Source organism: Leptonotus elevatus, chromosome 16 (assembly GCF_054856555.1).
Source record: "Leptonotus elevatus isolate MCC_2025b chromosome 16, RoL_Lele_1.0, whole genome shotgun sequence".
NCBI classification, from domain to species: Eukaryota; Metazoa; Chordata; class Actinopteri; order Syngnathiformes; family Syngnathidae; genus Leptonotus; species Leptonotus elevatus.
The window spans coordinates 9708976-9724212 of NC_141254.1; the positions used below are offsets into that span (position 1 = coordinate 9708976).

The 15237-nt window shown below is 39.0% G+C and overlaps 1 protein-coding gene across 2 annotated transcripts in view; it reads right to left on the bottom strand.

The window, feature by feature from the left end:
- zbtb16a (zinc finger and BTB domain containing 16a) overlaps positions 1–15237 on the bottom strand; it is a 125774-nt gene that overhangs the window by 34083 nt on the left and 76454 nt on the right. The window lies entirely within an intron of this gene.

Consider the following 15237-nt stretch of genomic DNA (forward strand, 5'->3'; position numbering starts at 1 on the left):
TCTATAGCCATCAATGGCACTGAAAAAGTTTTCAAGGTAGAGTAATGCCCTTGCATGTGGGAAAGGAGAGCCACAGTCACCTACACATTTTCAGCTGTGCATTGAATGGGACCAACAAATACAAAATGATAGGTGCTGCACTCACAGCTCGATGCACACACGCACACTAATCTGCCACAGTTTAAGATGACACTCAATAGGCCACGCCCCTACAAGGCACACAGCTAACACATAAATACTACAGTCAGTACTGTAATTACACAATATACTTGTAAGGTAAATGTATTTCCACATTCTTATGTGCATTTCATTTCTTAACTTTTCATTTTGAATACATTTTCGACATCTTGCATTATTATTTAATATTCAAGAAACAATTCTAAATGGCCCAAAGAGGTCAGTTAATTTGACAATTTAAATTCCCACCATGCCTGAAAATTCACCAGTTTTTTTTATTATTTTTTTTTTTTAGACAAATGTATGATTTCATAAGCTCCCTTATCTGTATTACACAAGGAAAACAACCAAACAAACTGAAAACCAGAAGCAACCGGCTTCCATCTTCAGCGCTATCCCCTCACAACTTCCTCAAACGCTTCTTTGGTGTCGCGGCCGTAATTCTCCGAGGACGGATCTTGGCAAATGATAGCATAGCGTGGGAGTGAGGGAGCGCTAGCTCCGTGACCCAGACGAGACACAATAAATCGGCGTTTTCTCGGCCGCCGCCGCCATTCCTCATGTACGACTGGCCGGGAAACAAGCAGGCTGGCGCGCGTGGTGAGAAACATTCTCCACACGCAAACGTTAGCATGTGGGCGTAGCGTTTTTAAAACTAGCATAAGCCATAGCTACTATTTTTGTTTGTGGCATCATGAAATGTCTTCAATAAAGCGCAAAGTATCCGTTAGAAAACTAATATCATGTGAAGCTTCTTTTAAGACGAGCCCTTTTTAGCAATGTTAGCTCAACAGCTAACGTTAGCAACATCAGCCCAAAAGATTCTACTAATTTTTTTCCCCCCTTAGCAGAAGCAAAGATTTACAGCTCCTGACTGGTCCCTTTCAAAGAGGTCCTTGTGTTTTTACAGCGTGTTTGGCCTTATCTGAAAATTCTAACATTTGCCCCAAAGATTACGAGCAAAAGAATGGTTGACTTTTTTATGGCCGTCGAAAAACTCCTTTAGAAATAAGTTAGCTTTTTACGACAGTGCAATGCAAACAGACTGACAGTTGTTGAACTGATGGCCATGCCAGTAAATTATAATATGTAACAAGACCACCACAGTCAAGCGTGAAAAATAGAAAGATGAGACATACTTTTTAGCAGTGGCTCACTGGAACATTTTGGGAATTTTTTAAATTTTTTTTAGGATTAGGCGTTACACATATTTTAAAATTAGGCCTGCAATTTACATAATTTCATGGAGTTTAGTGACTTTTATTGCTTGAATGTGTCTTCTAAAAAAACAACTTGCAAATTGGAGATAAATGCGTTTCATTGGACAGTACATTAACTTTGATATGTTTTTTTTTTCATCAAACATTGTAAAATAAAAAAGTACCGGTAATGTAAAATGTTTTGAATGCTCAGTTTTCAGCATTTAGCATTGCACTGCTATCCAATGAAAAACATGCATGTTCAAATTGTTTTGTTTTTTTGCCTTTAATGTATTTTGAATTTGTTAAATGTTCCATTAACTGAGAGTTATTTATTTACTATTTTTTAACTACATTTTGGACGTTTTTTTGTTTGTAAAATCATACTTTTCATTAGACTGTGACGACCGTTGATTGGGAAATAGCTTCTTTCGGTTTAGCGGTGACCGCACCACTTGTTGGACAATGGCCGATACATGCTTTTCATTTGTAAGCAACTGAGCATCAAAATTGTTTCCAATAATCAGTATTCAAAGGTCCCTTAAGTTAACATTGCTTTGCTTTCTCTAAGCTTCTCCAAATGTTTGATTATTTCTTAAAAATAATCAAAATAATTTCAGTTTTGTGTTTCAGATTTGGAGATACATGCATTTCATTGGACAGCAACTGCATATATTTCTTCTTTGTTGTTGTTGTAATTGTTGGGCAGATATGTACGTCTTGCATTGCGCATCAACATAGATCGTACAAATAATAAAATAGATGTAATGAAAACAAGATTTTACTCTTATATGATCGACAACCCATTTAAAAAAATGATTGACGCGTGGGGCCCAACATCAATTTAGGAGCCCCTTTCTTCCCAAGTACATGAAGTAGGTAGGTAGGTAGGTAGGTAGGGCAATTACCCCCCCTCCCCCCCGAATATCCCCCTCCCCCCGAAGGCTAATCAATGAGGCATAAAAGCCCAAAGCGGCGTCCAAATGAAACGCAGCCATTTTTAAAACAGACTTTCTCTTCTTCTTCTTGAGTGTGTTTCGGATTCCTGGCCTTTCACCTGACCTCAGGCCTTTAAGGGAGGGGCGGGTGGCCCTAGGCTCACCGCACTGGAGGTTAAAGTGTAATCCCGGCCCTGTGACCACAAAGGCTTTGGGCCCCCCGAGGGCCAAGGACCAGCCACATTTTCCGAATTGCAACGTTATCCCTGCGCAAAGTCTTTGCACACAGCACATTATCAAAGGGGCGGACAGTGGAGTGACCCGCAATGAAAAATGAGCCCATTTGTTTTCTTAGCAAACATAAATAGCAAACAAAAACAGGATTTAAAAAAATGTTGTCACTGTGAAGCGTAAATTTAAACAGTTAAAATGTTTTTATTTATTAAATAATTAATTTATTTACTTACTCACTTATTTCATTTATCTATTCATGTATTACTGATTTATTATTTACTTACCTATTTATGATATTAATTATTTATATGTGTTATTTATTGTTGTTTATTTAGTTTGACAAAATTGAGTTGAGTTGCAAAAAATTGTATTATTAAAAAAATTATAATAATGTATTACCATCGTGCCACTGTCTATAGAAAACATTTATCTACAAATATTTGTCATTCCGTTTTTTGAAAGTTACTACTCTTACCAATACATTTAAAAAAAAAAAAAGGGGAAAAAAAGAAAATAAATGTCAAATTTGGACAATACATGAATTTTATTGGACAGCATTTACCATTGGCATTTTAACATTCTCTGAATGTTTGCTATTGAACTTCTTTTTGAAAACAAACAAAAAATGGTTGTTTATGCTTCCAAACAAAAAACTAAATCAGGAGATAAATGATTTGCATTGGACAGAATTTACACCATTTGTTATCTTATTTCATATTCAAGAAGAAGAAAAATAAAAAAGTGCTCTGTAAATTTTTGAAAAAACCCAAAAACATTTATTTAAAAAATATATGTTTCATAACAAAATGTAAGAAAGGAAACATTCATTTCTGACAATGAATTTTCTTTTCAATCTGAAATACAAAAAAATCATAGACTTTTTTACCATTGAAAAGCAAAACTTTTTTTGAAAACTTCTATTTAAAAAAATGCTCTTTTTTTGTTATTTCTTATTCTGCTAAGTAAGTTTACTTTGTCAAGTCAAATTTATTTATATAGCTGTTAATTACAAAAGAGTCAAGAAAAAAAACGAAAGCGAAAAAAAAGCTGACTAACTTTGTCGATACATGCTTTTAACCGGACACAGAAGGATAACGAAGGAGAAATCATTTCTTTGGGCTTAGCGGCTACAGCGCCACCTGTTGCGCTGGCATACGCTTGACAAATATGGACAGAACGTATTTATCTGCGTTGATGAAAATCCGTATTGACGGAGAACAAGGGCATTTTTGGATGCAAACTTGTTGATGGCTGACCATCTATTAACGACACTAATTGCCACAAGTGAGCTATTTTACCGATATTGTGTCGCGCTAATTGCTTACTTAAGTTATCATTAAAACAGCGTTTCCACAGCGGCATGCATGCCCCATTAGCATTGGTTTGATTCCGTGGGGAGAAACCTGAAAAAAAAACGCTTTCAAACAGCTCGCCCCAACGCCTCTTTGCATCGCAACCTAAAGAATTTGCGCTTTCAAGAGCGGCTTGAGAAGACAGAGAAGTGAAGCCAAGCAGAGAATAGCTTTAATTGACGCCGCCTCCATTTTCCCAGGCAGAAGGCCAGAGGGAGGGGGTCAAGGGGGTGCGGGGTGTGGGGGGAGGGGGGTGATGTGACACCGGTCTCCTGGTGTTTCCACTGTACAATAGGAAGCAGATTTGCAGAAGAGCTGACCCCTGACCTCTAAAGCCCCAGAAAGGGTCTGGGGCACAGCCTCAGCGCCCCTCCCTCACCCCAAATCAATCAGAGCTTGGACTGTAAGAGGACACTACAGGCGAGCCCCCCGGTCACCCACCCACCTCGAAACATTCCACGCCTGGAAATGTTTTTTTTGTTGGTTGGACAGCGGCCTGGGGGGGTTGCATTGCGTGGACAAATAAATGTTCAAATTACGTCTTCACATCACAAACTGTTTGCATTAATATCACAACTTCTAATGCAAAAACAAATGCTACAGTATATAATAATTAAATGGTGTTGCTATCTAATGAACAAACCCCAAACTGTGATTTTTTTTAAACAAAAGAATAGGGGAACGATGAAAAAAGTGTTTGTTTTTAATTAGAAAGGGACAGTGGGTTATAATTTTAATAACTTTAATATTCCGATTGTTTAAAATATTTTTCAAACAGTTCTCACTCAATATTGGTCTATTTAAAAAAAGTATAATTCTTGCTACAATTAGTCCTTATATAAACAGTAAATTGCAAAAAGGAGTATAACAATTGTCTTTAATATAGCAAAAGTTTTTATAAAAACATTTTTTCCCACATATAAACATATTACTACTACTATTATCTAAAAATATTTTATGATTTATCATTTTTTGTTGTATGTTTTAATAAATTAAATTAATATTAAATCAAACGCAAAAAACATATTAAATAAAAAGGATAAAAAATAATAATAATACTGTACATCTTTATTTTTTATAAAAATAAATTATTGTAATTTATTTTATTGAAATTTTGTTAAGCTATTGAACATTTAATAAAAAGTCATAAATAATTTCATGAAATAATGTTGAAACTTTTATTTATTACATAATTTTTTTAACAGTTGTCTAACATCTTACATTTTTTACAACATTTAAAAACTAGTTTTTTATTTAAGTTAATATATATAAAAATGTAAAAAAAAATTCATACAAATACATTTTTTATTGTAAAAAAATAAAAATATTAATACTTGGTAAAAAACAAAGTAATAGACAATTTTTTACAAAACAAAATCAGAATAAATTTTTAAAATATATATAAATACTGTTTTTAATTTTCCATTTCAAATGCAAAATAACTTTTTTTCTATATACAATTAATAATAATTATGAAAATAGTGGCAGAGGCCAGGAAGAAAAGACGTTCTAATCTACTCCAAGCTTGCTTTTCTCTTTTAATTCCTTCAACTCAATGCCACAGATGCGTTAATGATGTTAACTCAAGGCGCATTAGGCGACTGATGCCTTTGTTTGCCATTAAAGTTCCTCAAGGTCAGCCGGCACATTTGGGAGGTGGCGAACATCTGGCTGGTGACCTCGCGCGCTCTGGCACCGGCATATGTGAACGACGCATACATAATTAAATGCTAAATTAATTTCAAAGAGACAATTTTCACATTAGAGCGCCGCGATTACCAATGAAGGTCGACGACTGCTCGTGCAATGTCACACCAGTTTGAACACGCGCGCACGTGCACGCACACTCCGACAGCCGTTGTTTGGTCCTTCAACAATGTTTAACTCCAAATCAAGTGTGACTGCGAACACTTGGCCTCTGGAGTTAGATAAGACACGGCCGCCCAAATAGACTGGCATTAATTATTAATGAACGCCCGCGCAACTTCTTATCATGGGGTATAAAGATAAATATTTAGCGCCCACGCCGCTTGTAAATGTCCCTTGTAATTGCTTTGATGAGGCCACAATTAGCAACGACGCCGCGCGCTCGTGAGCTGAAACGTTGACGGAGGCTAACGCCGGATAGCAGAGCAATCCCAAAAACGTCTGATAAAAAATAAAATATATTTTCATGTGATTTGTTTCATCTCAATAAGTGAACTACTTAATATGCAAATACTATTTTCGATAATACTAGCGCATAATTTAATAACTGAATAGCCATTAACTGTATGTAATATGGCTTCCATACTGTACATGCTAGCATGGTGTTGGAAAAAAAATAGTAATTAAGTTGTAATCAAGCCCTCTTTACGCTGGCTAGCATTGCGTAGCATATCAGCAACATGTCTGCATGTGTGTGGCAGAAAGATTCTGGAAAATAGGATAGGACTGAAAACTGCATTCTTGATTGAGTTTAAGTCTGTTGGAGGTGGCACAGCTATTACTGAACGTTAAAACAAGCTGCTCCGACTTCAAAATATATACAAGAAAATTCATAAAAACATAAAAGAAACAAAAAACACACATCCAAAAATGAGGGGGCAGTGTTTCCCACACCATGTTAATACTTGGGCGGGCCACCCAAGTAAACTGGCCACCACCCAAGAAGTTTTTAAGAAAAATTCTTAAAAATATATCTTAAAAAAACAACGTGTCACGACTGGATATACCGCATGTAATGTTAGTTCGCCATCACTTTGTGGCTCGTGAGGCTAGAGGAGACAGTAACAGGACTGAGATCAACATTTGGAAAAAGAGAACAAAAGAGTTGGCGGTGACGAAAAACATTCCAGGTTTCATCGCAAAGTGCAAGAATGTCATCTAATCAGGTGACCTGCGGATTCCCTCCTCGCAACACACCTGAGCAAACACGCCTGCTGACCTTTTGCCACCGCTAGTAAATAACCAAAGAGGAGAAGTGTCACATAAAATATCACACATTTGCTCTCCAGAATCACAATACAGAGGCAACCTTACTTTGTTGTTGAATTTGTTTCCGGGGCCATGTTTGCATCTCAAATCATTTGTACCTCAAATCAACTCTACTAATTCAAATGAATGAAAATGCCATTAATCCGTTCCAGCCCGCCCCAAAATAAAGAATTCTAAGAGTTGCTGCTTTAATTCAATGGACATTGTCCTGCTCCCTCTAAGGCGCATGCCTTGGCCACCAGGGGGCATACAAATGAGTTGCTCTTTGCAGAGGATAAAGAATACGTGTTAATGAGTATTGTTGTATGCTCTGTCTGCATGTGTTGCTACTGTTTGTGTTTATAATTAATATAGTTTAAAGGTTTAATATAAGCGCAAAGGTTGATGCTAGTCTCATTAGCCCGTCTATTGCACTGCACATTATGTGTTATCATGAAGCTAGCTGGTTTTCTGAAGTATGACACTCATAGATACACAGCGTGTAATTATCTCAGTTTTGTTTGGTTTTACAGTAAACCTCAATTGGGAGTGGAAATAAACAGCACCAAACAATGCAAAAAATAACAATTAAATCGGTTGAATTACAGACTTCTGTAACACCTCTCTTTCATTTGCTTCCAGCATTTATCCAAACAATTTCCTCTCACAGTAAACCTGCCATTAAGTGATAAGAGACCCAGTTGCTACGGTTGTTGCCATGGCAACACTGGATCTTCTTAATTTTAGGTGTTTTTCCAAAAACATTGGTGGACCAACCCGGACCACTCACGTGCCGTGTAGCATAAAAACGAATGAATTATAAAATAAAAAAATGAGGAAGAAGGGCACCGCTAACTTCTCCAGAGGACCAGCCAGGACCACTTTTATGTCAGACTAGCGCTAGCATTTGTGCTAATGTTGGTAACAACCCAATGATCGCATATTTAGAAGTCTGTGGTATTTGATGAACCAGCCAGGGCTGCTCTCGCATTGGACTACGTCGCTAGGACTTGCATCTGTGCTAACACTGCTATTCATTGTGTGCTTCTAACGAGCACCAAAAGTAGCAACGTTTTGAGTTTTGTCAGTGTAAGACAAAATCATTTATTCCTTACTGACGAATCCACAGAAATCCAATCTCTTTGGACTAGTACCTAAAATAAGGCTAGCGTGGCTCGTGAGGCTAGCGTGATTGCAACAGGAAACCCCCAAGAATGGTCACAAGTTGGACCTCAACAGGAATGTGTTGAGTATGTTTCATTACTGAAGCTAGTTGTTCCGTGGTTGGGAAGTAAATGAGCGAAAGCTGGTTGGTGTCACTAGGCAACTGGGCGCGAGGCTTCTTTTGTTTAGGGTGAAAGGTTGGAAGCACTCCTGCTAATCTTGCTTCACACAATTAAGGAATAAGAAGGACTGAAAGAATGGTCGCTATTTGTTGGTGCACTAATCGAAAGGGTATTTGCACTGTAAATGAAAAAAAAAAGCTTTGTTGATATTTCAACACTACTAAGATGTCGGCAAACAATCTCCCACGGAATTACAAGGGGAGATTTACTCGGAATAACAGCGCAGACAAAAGAAAGCGCCGTCATTGTGGATCGGCCGTTGCCTGCTCGCTCCCTGCGGCCGAGCCTTTCACGCCTCGCCAAGGTTAAATTGCAACAAGGGATATCGGGAAGGAGCCTCCTCATGTCCGCTCTTCCTTTTTCCTTATCTGTGCTGCTTTTATGTCATAGCAATCCCAAGATACAGCGGCAAAGATGGATCCTCGTAGTTTTTGGTAGATAAAGAAAAAAAAAAATCCAGATCAGTAAAGAAGTAACCTAAAACTGTATTTATCATCTTGAGTATGTCACAGAAAGATTTTCAACTTATTTCAAAATGATAAAGCTGAAAAGAATCCATACTTGAATCTTAATGGATTCATAAATCAAGCATTGAAACAAAAATAACGATGGAAAAAAATTATAGCAAAAATCTGGGGAAAACAAAACTAAATTTTTAATAAATAAAGGAAAAATATAATAAAAACAAAAAAGGAAAACAATAAAAAATCATAAAAAATTTAATTAAAAAAATAGAAATACAAAAAAATATAAATGAAATTATAAAACATATTTAAAAAATCAATAAGAATAAAACTATATATAATAAAATAAAAACAAAGACAGAAAACTGAAAAATAAATACACATAAATAAATAAAACTATATGAATTAGAAATAATCCAAATAATTAAACAAAGAAAAAATATAAATTAAAGATAAAATAAAATAAAATAAACTATAAATAATGAAAAAATATATATAAGAAAATATAATCATAGAAAATACGTTACGGAAATACTAAAAATAAAAATACATTTGGAATATAATTTATAATCATAAAAATAATTCAGATCATACTATAAAAAAAGAAAAACTGACAGTAGAAAAACATATAAATTAAGTAGAAAAAATACCGACAAACAAAAAAGGGGTGTCATAGAAGGGGCGGCGTCCAGGGGAGTTAAGATGCTCTAACAAGGTGGGGGCTTGTCCTGCGAGCAGCGCGAGGGAGCTGCTGAGGATATTGGCCGGACAGATTTGCTGCGTGTCCTGCTGACTTCCATTTTATGGGCCGTGAATCGCGGCGCCCGCTGGGAGTCCATAATCCGTCCCCCTCTTGGCCAACCCCCGCCCGCCCGCCCGCAGGCCGGGCCCCATCATTTTATTGCTCTTTCTGGATGTGTGGCCGCAGTCTGCCGATTCAGCCGTCCCATCCCAATTTGTTAGCCGATCCCACCCACTTATAAGAATACCGACTCCCTCTGAGACAAGCTGTCGTCCCACGCTTTCACGCCGCGCCGCCTCAATGGGCCTGTGCCCACCAGTTGGCAGGGGTTCCGCAGGGCGACGGGGCCCACTGGGGTTGTTTCTCAATGGAAGCCTTCGATGCCAACTCTCATTCACGCATAATTTCTCGTTTACGCGCATCTTCTCCGACCGGCTCTCCATTCTACGCGGCATCAATCAGCGCTTTTCCTCCGCCTCGGAAAAACTCATTTAGATCTTATCGGGGGGAAATTTGTTTGCAGAGGAGAGAGGAGGCGGCTCGTCGCCAGAGAAGTGACTGTAGTCAAGGTAGCACCACTTGATTTAATTTAGCGGCGATAGAGTCTCGGACCACTTGTACTCTGATTATTTTGGAAGGCGAGCAGGGGAGGATGGAAGCAAGGAAAAACGGAGAGAGGGGAAAAACAACATTCCAAAGGAAGACTTTTTTTTGACTGAATAATTTCTATTGTGATTACATTAATTGTATAATAGTAGCACATTGCGCTAGTATATTTGCCCGTGCATGACTAGCCTACCGCCGACTTTTGGCCTTTCCTCTATAGACTATCTCTATGTAGATTAGTTCTGTTTATTGCTATTGTACAAAGTGGCTGTTAATATGAAAAAGTGGTGAGAGGAGAAGCTGTGTTAATTATAATACACTGCGCTATCTTATTTGCCCGTGAACAACAAGCCGCTGCCTTTTTTCCTTTTAATTCATGCACTATTTCTATCAGTTATTTATTGTGCAAGGTGGCAGTTATCTGTTGCCGTGTCCACAAAATGCCGCATCATCCAATCACCTCGAAGTATTGTACAGAATGCCCCGCCTTTCCCGAGCAAATCACCGTGGAGCAGTCCCAGATTGATATTGTGAAGAACTCACAATTATCAATCTGGCTATTGCCAGGTTAGTTGATTTCTATTGTGGCATGTGCTTGTGAAGATTTTATTTTATTTTTTTAATCTGGAGTTCTTCGGATTATTTCTAATGTGCAATTAAGTAGAAAAACAGGGCGAGGGTGGCAGTAAATGTTTGATCCTCGCTTCGTTTACTTGTAACGAGTGTCACATTTACGTTCCTGCGACGAGGTCCGGCTGAAGCCTCCTTGTGTGTGCGTGTTTGCTTTGCATCTAACAGGCCTAATGCCGCCTGACAACTTAATAACATCACAATTAAGTCGATGCTAAACAGATGCCCGGGCTGGTGTGATTTGAGGCACTTTTGACGGCCTCACGTTAGCCGTCGCCATCGGCCTCATCGGCTTGACGGACGTGACCGCTGCTTATCGGATCCTGGTTTGGGACCGTGTTGTTGTTGTGGCTTTTTCAGCACATGTTCTCCTCCATCCCTCGCTGCTCCCCCCCCCCCGCCGCCGCCTCGCTGCAGCCAAACTATTCCTGGCTTGAGAAGAGAAAGTGTTTACTCTGGAATCACGCTGCGCTTTCACTGCCGTTGCCCGCCAGGCACTTTGCATATTTTCCGCCCGTAATACGAGGCTTGAAAAGGACGGACGGGGAGGGAGGAAAAAAGATGGAGAGGCTTACGAAAAGGACCCTCCCCACCCTTTTGCTGTTATCGGCGGGTGGATATGATTCACGTAGGAATCATCGCCACCCCTGTCGCCTGCGCCGCCACGTCGAGAAACTGCTCATTTCGCGACGCGGCCTTCGCTCACTCGCGGCACATTTCCATGCAAATTACAAGTCGCGCCAGTGAACGCTACAATCTTAAACAAAACAAGTCTACTTAGTTACTCCCCCACCCCCACGCGCGCAAGCTTCTTCTGACCTTTTGATGCTGTTTTTACACTCGTCATGTGTGCTAGCCTTCAACACTGCGTCACGATTGTGTAGCACATAAGTGTGGTTGGGCTGCAGTGCACAGCGCCGATCGATACAACACTTCACTGAGCACGCAGGGAGAAAAGGAGCCCATTTGAAATGATACAGTAAGGAAAAGTCGTGCAAACAAAAAAGGCTCTGACTAACGTCACATTTATATATATTTTTTAAACAAATAAGCACCGCCCATCTGTTTAGTGGTTCAAAAAAGCTTGGGAATAAAATGGCAGACGTCATTTTTTGGGCATGGCTTCTTGAGACTTTTTTGTAGATCTACTCATGATAGACATGCCTACCAAATTTCATGTTGCTAAATCAAACTACCTTCAGGGGCTGAATTTTCAAAGTTTTACAAAGCGGTGGTATTGTAGTTGTCAAGATGGGTCTTGGTCACGAGACCACTTTTTAAGGGTCTAGGACTCGTCTCGGAATCAAAGGCATTCTCGGTCTCGGACAGGGCAGACCCTGGATTTTTTAACAAAACTGCTCAATGATTAGTGAAAAACGCAGAATGCAGGTGCTGTGCTTCCGTCACAGTGTTGCTTGCTTACAAATTGCCAACGAAGGACCCCAGAAAATGTCAAGATGGACAATAAAATGGCTGCTTGGAACCAAAATGGCAGACTTCCTATATTGCCACCTGGTGTTCAGACTGAGACACCACATACCTGAATGGTTGTTACTCGAAAAAGTATTTGAGTAAAACATATGTCATGTGCACTATTTGGTTACAATAACATTTTCATCACAATTGTAAGATGTGATTGGATTCTGTACCAGTGAGTACGCAGATATAAGTACCGTTTCTGTCTACTTTTTTAAATTTATTTATTGATGACTCGACTGTTGCTAGAAGTCACTTGAGTGACTGTAATCAAGAGTTCCTGAATGCATCCTCGCATACTGCCGTTTGATGAGCGCAGAGTAAAAGCAGCCCGCCGCCAAAACATCCTCCCCACGGTTTGCTGGTTTGACAGCCCCCCCCCCACCCACACCCAAAAAAACCTGCTAAAATTAGCCCCGGCTGTGTATGTTGCATAACAGCCGTAGCGCACATAAACAAGGCAGAGAGTAAATAGGCTTGGAGTTGGAAATATGACAGCAGCGGGCTTTTATTTTGGTGTTGAGGATGAAAGCTTCCTCGACCGCCTGGGAGAATGTTTGCTTACAGAAATCCCAGTTTAGGGGCAGAGATTCACTTCGGATACTCTTGGTGTACTTTTATTATTTTCCATCGCTTGCAAAGAAGGGGAATATTTGCTTTTTATTTCCTATGTCGGAAATAAACGCCACGTGATGTTTTGAATGACGACGACTTGAGGAATGCGTTCGCCAGCTCCAAACCGTCGCGTGGTTTGACTTTTTCTCTCCCTCCTTCGGAGTTAAGCTAGGCTGCAGCTGATCGCTCCACGCCACAATAGCCACCATTCAACGTGGCGAGGCCAAATGCTGTCGTTAAAAGGGCGTCGGGTCACCGCCGGATACCGTATGCACATAACATGACAGCCTTTACCTTTCATTGGCAAACACTAGCGGCGTACTGTGACGTGACTGAGAACATTGTTTGGGAAAAAAAGGGGCGTGTATAAGCAGAGGTTTCATATCCATTTCTGTGACAATCACACTATGTTTAGAATAAAATAAGTATGCTGTAAGTTGAGCCTGAAAACGGCCAAGATTATAAAGTAAAGTAGAATACTGTAGGATTCGCCTGTTGGATGCGTGCCTTTAAGGGGTGTGGCATCGTGAGTGACATCAAAAGCTGATTAGTGAAGTGAGGCTACGTTCAACCTTTGCTAGCAGTTTCACATGGCAAAACTCCCCGTTAATTGCTAGATAAGCAGCTTCTGCCATGGTGCGGCATCATTTTTCCGCAATCGTGTTGTTAATTCATTTGCTCCCAAAAACGTGTAAATATGTTCTATTTTAAATGTTTCAAATGTCCCAAACACGTATTTATAAGTTTTATTAAGGTTTTTTATGCTAGAGCATACAATAGGCTTTGATGCAGCCTCTCAACTGCAAAGAATGGTTGAAGAAATGGTAGTTATTACACAAACGGCCAGCAGGTGGTAGCAGAGCAAAAGAGATCAACCAGGGCCATGTTGAAAAAAAAGCTAATTACTCACATTTCTAAATTTATTCTAATGCTAATTGCTGCAAAATGGATATTTTTTTCCTGATGAAAGAAGAGATCTTTTGGTATGTTCCATGTTTTTGTAGCAATAGAACACAATATTCTGTGGGGCTTCAGTCAAAATCCAGTAAAACAGCCGGGAGTGAAGGGGGTTGTTTCACTAAAAATTGCTGGGAGTGAATGAGTTAATTGTGAACTAAACGGGCGTAAAAGTGGTTCGTCATACTTGTCAGACATGAACATGGAATTATACAACAACCACACGCAGCCATCCCATGCTGAGGTTATTAGCCTCGACATGTATGAAACTGTTAGCAAACTGACCCCCCTTAAAACGCTCCCCATCATTGGTTCCAGACTGGAATGTTTATATTTAGAGCTCTCCTTTCCGCTGTTATGCCCGATCATTAGCCTCGTTTAACCTCGCCTTTACATCTGCCGTGTTAACTTTGCCGACTCTGCCAATCGCTTCTCAGATGTTTTGGAAGGGAACGGACGGCTGCAAAGATGTGGGGAAAAAAAGTGGCCAAAAAGGAGCGAGAGGCCACTGGCAACGATGATGATAATGATAAGTGTCTATTTGGGGAATCACATTGGCAGCCCCGATGGAGAAACGTCTCATTTGGTTAAGTCCAAAATGAACGGCCCGCGATTGTTTGCATGGCACCACTGTAGAGTACAAGTTCATTTTAATGACACTGTGCCAAGGAAAGCAATGTAACAAGTTTGGAATTCAACTTATTTTTACATGCACACACGTATTAAGAAGGTTAAAAGCATATGCAAACTGTCGGAAAATCTTACCTCTTAAGTTGTAAAATAATTTTTCGTGATGGATTTTGTTCAGAATTTGTAATTGTTTGATTTAATTTCAATATAGACCAAAAAGTATCCCAATTTTACACAAATGTTGGCAAAAAATAAAACATTTACACAAAATGTCGGAACTGAAATTATCAAGTTGTACAGTTTGAATTTTTAAAAATTTTAGAGGACATTTTAAGTTAAATCATACAAATTCAGTCAAACAATATATAATTGTAAATTTCCCCCCGATAAAATATTGTGGGGAAAGTGATTTCTGAATTTGAAAATCCTTACAATCGTATAATATGGAGTTCCACAACAATTTTCAGGTAAAAAAAAAAAGTGACTTTAAAGCCACACAAAAAATTAATGTTCAAACCCCTAATCTGATCAAATTAATAGTAATAGAATAGAATAAAATAGTTTGTTAAACTTAACCCCCTTGGTGTTGCGGGTCAAAATGACCCACTTTCAAGTTAAAGAAGAAATATTGGATTTTTGCACTCAAACTTGGCACAAAAATGATGGTTCCTTTTGACATATTTGCAATGAAAGGAGCGATAATGTTTCTCTGGGTGCTCTGATGTTTCAATAGACAATTTAAATGGTTAATTTTGACATATTTGCATTGAAAACTGTTAATCATGAGCTATAATTCATTATCAGGGCACTTTTGGAACATTAAACATAGCCCGGGTCAAACTGACCCATTTTAAAGTTAAAGAACTACAAATTGTGAAAAAAAAAAAGGTTCATTTGAAATATTTGCAACGAAAGT